Below are 4,647 nucleotides of genomic sequence, written 5' to 3'. Positions count from 1 at the left end.
TGAACTATTTAACGTTACAGAATTTATAGTACATGGTAGAAGATAGACCACTGTGTGTGCAGTTCTGGGACTGGGGTACCGTACGCTGTGAGCAGACACGCGTTGGCTCTGTTTTGGTTTTGCTTCATTTTAGTTATTTGATTTGGTGTCTGTAAAACCCCGTGTGCACATTTTTATGAGCCTTAGGACCATTCGCTGCCAAGCTTGCTTGAACTCTAAGATACGCTCCCAGTTTCAGAAAACCGCAAATTATTTACTCCATAGACAAGGAAATGGAGGTCATTCAGCTCACTTCTTACATAATTTTCAACTTCCTTTCTGAGTCTTGACATCTCCCAGCAATGGGAGTCATGTGCTCTTTAGGTAGACGCAGGAAAGGGGAGAGCAGGTAGGTAGCGCTGAGAGCTGCTAGCTGCTAAGTCTACTCCATGCACTTGTTTTTGGCACTAAAATGATACGAATCAAAGCGGCAAGAGTGGAGGAAGGTGCACGTAAATTAATCCTGCTTTTCCTATTTAATTGTGTTTAGAAAAAGTTCAGCAGGAAATGCCGAAAAACCTCTATCTTACGGGAAGTAAAATTCTCTTAAAATTCTTTAAGACATGACAAATAAATATTAACCTGAAACAACAGAAGGAGCAATCCTTAACATCCTTCAGATTAGAGAGCAGTGTAGAAAGTAAATCTTTCAAACACCAACTGGCGTCTTCCAAGATGTTTCCAGAATGACTACATATAATGAGCAAATACATACCTTCAGCAAGAAAAAAAAAAAAAAGAAGACTGAGTCATGAGGAAAGAGTGACTCTGTAAAACTTATAATGGAATCAATAGTCACCAGATATCAAAGGAAAACGATAAAGAAAGAGGAAAAGATAATTCCTATGTGTCTAGCTTGGAAAGATAACGACTCAACTTGGTGAGGTGGGGAGAGATGGGCATAGTTTGTTTGAAAATTAGGAATGGCTGACTAATGGCATGATTTTTTCTTGTGTAGGTCTACTTAATGGTAGATGGTCCGTGAGTCCGTCTGAAGAGGCTAGAACAAAATTTTGAGAACCTTTTAGTTCCAAATGTTGTCTTTTCTTTGTCCTCCAAGGGGACAGCGAATGGGAAGGACTGAATGCTGATGGATCATTCACCTTGGAGATTCCCACATTATGGAGGAAATAGCTTGTAGAACCGGAGAGGAGAAGTCTTCTGGGGGACCTCCAAATTGTGAACTGAGCGCTGAGAGCTGAGACACCAGATGTTTTCATGACATGGGCAGGGTTTAATTTAATCAAAGGATATGGCCTAGAAGGAAATTCAGTGACGGATGGTGGGGAGCAGAATCCCAACTGAGCTGACTTATAATTTCAGATGCAGAGAAAAGAGTGGTTCAGGAAATTCTGCAACAGGTATATCATGTTTATGCAACAGGTATATCCTTCATGTTTATGATGTTAATTGTTCCTGTTTCCCGAAGTGATTAGCAGAACACAATTCAGGAGGAAATGGATATGTGTGCTGGATGGGAAGAGAAAAGCCAGGGCACGATATCCCATGTCACAGCCCGCTTGTGGTTGGGGAGGGGGTGGTGTAATGTGAGGAAGGGAGAGGGGCTGGAAGTTTCTGAGAGGAGGCTGTGGGGGGGCAGAGAGGAGACCAGGCTTGGTCTGTGAGAAAGAACTCAGTGGGAGCCCAGGGTGATCCCATTGGGATCTGTGACCCTCCAGACAAAATCCAGAAACCAACAGCTAGAATGTGTGTTTACCCCTAAATAGGACGAAAAAGGAGTGGAAGCAGAACTGAAAACATCAGACTGTCTGGAACAGTTTACACTATGGAAGTTCAGGTTATGAATGAGCTCATTTTCATATCCACGTATGATCTATGTGAAGCTCACTTCTCATGCATGATGATCTTGGAAAGAGTTTAAAATAATGCCCAGCACCTACTAAGGGCTTAACAAATGTCAACTCTTTACCTCTGATTCCACCTTCAGTTTGGCTAATTCCCGTGATTCCAGTGTCTTGAACGACCTCAGCCATGGTTTTTTGTTTTTTTTTTTTTAATGTTTATTTATTTATTTTGAGGGAGAGCGAGCAAGCACAGGGGAGGGGCAGAGAGGGAGAGAGAAAATCCCGAGCAGGCATTGTGCTCTCAGAGCAGCAGCCAACACAGGGCTCCATCTCAGGAATCCTGAGATCATGACCTGAGTTAAAATCAAGAATCGGGCTCTTCTGACGGAGCGACCCAGGCACCTTTCAGCCAAGCTTTCTAAAGCAAATGCATGAAGGAAGAGTTAAGAGCTAACATTCCTAATTGCTTCTTTGGAATCACTTTCCAATTTACTCATATTGATCAGGCATGGAGATTCTTCTGGAAATTGGTTTTATCTCGATTATAGGATAATTGGAAACAAATGGTGTCTATTATTTTGCAAAGAAGCTCAAAGCTTCAGACAAGAAACACGTTTATGTGTCTCTCACTTGGTCTTGTTTTGAAGTTATGGAAGTTAATTTCCCTTTAAGCAGTATTAAAAAATAATTCATAGCACATTCTACTTGGGTTTAAAATTAAGATTATGGCATACTGACTATCCTATCAGAATCAGGGCGAATCTTTTGTCTTTAGCGGTTTGTGATATGCCTGGTTATGATTTTCTTTTGTATTTTGGGGCTAGCTGAGATTCTTGAATATGAAGGTTGCTTTAAGAATTTTGGAAAATTCTTGATCGTGTTTTCCTTATATATTTTTTTCTGCCCTGGTCTTTTATTCCCTTTCTTTTTCTTCCCCCCACCCCTTCCCGCACCCCTCATCCTTCTCCTCCTACTTCTTTGTCTTCAGTTATTCTAATAATAAGGATGTAGGGTTTTGCCCTATGACCTGCACGTGATTGATAATGTGTATTATTTTATTCTCTTGTGCTTTAGTCGAATATTTTATACTCATCTGTCTTTGGGACCATTTAATGAATCTTCTGCTGTGTTTATCCAGTGAAGTCTTAGTTTTGGGTATTGTAGTTTTCAGTCTTAGAATATATATTTTTTAATGGATTCTAATGTTTGATCAAATGTCACATCGTTTCATCGCTTTTGTCCGTATTTTCTTCCAATTTTTTAAACCTATTGATTATTTTATCAGAGTCTTTGGATGCTAACAGCAATATCCACTTTATCTTCATATCCACTTGTATCATTTGCTCCATTTGGTTATTGCTCATGTTTTTCTGTCTCTTTCCATGTTAGTAATTTGTTATCAGATGCCAGGTGTTATGTACGAAGCCAGAGTCGGAGCTTTTGTGTGATTCTACTTCTAGCAGACAGGGCTGCACTTTTCCCTGTGAGGCCGATGAGGGGAGGAGGTGGTCACCTCAGTCTGTAGGGACTAAACTGGATCACGACCATAGAGGTTTTAGTTCTGGTTTGGTTTTGCTTTAGTTCTCTAGTTCTGTCTTTCTTCCTTGGGCCTGTCTCTCCTGCACTTTTGACTGAGACCCCCGAGAGACAACTTTTGCGTCTTGCCACGCACTACGTATTTCCAAACTTGGTGAACATCCTGGGGACACCAGCCCTGATTCTGAGCCAGTCTCTCCCAGTTACTATGGTAATTACTGGAGATCTTAGTTTACCTTCCAGAAGCTTCTCAGCCTGGAGCTCAGCCTTGGAATTCAACAACAGTACCATGAAGAAACTTGGCTGAGCATTTGGGGAGATTTTCATTTCAAGTCACTGTGGTCCTTTGCATGGATGCCAATAGCTTGGCTGGTTTCTGTCCCTCCTGTGGTCCTTATACATGGGCCGGGTCTGGCCTTCAGACTGTGCCTAGGATCTGTGAATGAAGAAAACAGTCCGTGAGAGACAGCTCACCTCAGGGAAGCTCTCTGCCTTGGAATTGTAGTTCATTTAGTTCTGTTTGGTTCCACAATTCTCTGATCTTTTCAACTGTGATCTTTGAAATACATGTATTTGAAAAAATTTTTTTAACGTGTATGTATTTTTGAGAGAAGAGAGAGAAGACAGAGCACGAGTGGGGGAGGGGCAGAGAGAGAGGGAGACACAGAATCTGAAGCAGGCTCCAGGCTCTGAGCTGTCAGCACAGAACCCGATGCGGGGCTCGAACTCAGGAACTGTGAGATCATGACATGGGCTGAAGTCAGAAGCCCAACCGACTGAGTCACCCAGGAGCCCGAAGTAAATTTATATTCCATAGTTGGTCTAGCAAAAATATGTTTGGCTGCACCAACTGCATTTTACCTATCGTTGGAAGTACACGTGGGGTTAATTTTTAAAAAGTTTGCGGCCACTATGTCTTTCCTGCCTAAGAGCTTACAAGGAGATCGTCACCCACTTTTCCCAGAGCGTCAGGTAAGACTATCACAAGGAGAAGAGTGGATGTGTGTGTGTGTGTGTGTCACTCAGAATTTAAAAATTACATTTGGATGCCAAAGTTCGTGTGGAGAAATATTCCCGAGCAAGTTCCAGGCCTGTCACGCACAGTAAGAAAGACGGGACTGCAATAGCCACTCAATTTTCTTTTCAATATGGGAAATATTTGTTCAGGGGATTGCTATGTGGGGAAATATTTCAATAAAACCATAAGAGACTCTTAAATACAGAGAACAAACGGAGGGTCGATGGGGGGGATGCGGGAGGGGGTGGA

This window comes from Felis catus, chromosome A1 (assembly GCF_018350175.1).
Source record: "Felis catus isolate Fca126 chromosome A1, F.catus_Fca126_mat1.0, whole genome shotgun sequence".
Classification (NCBI taxonomy): Eukaryota; Metazoa; Chordata; class Mammalia; order Carnivora; family Felidae; genus Felis; species Felis catus.
Note: the sequence above shows the minus strand (reverse complement) of the source record.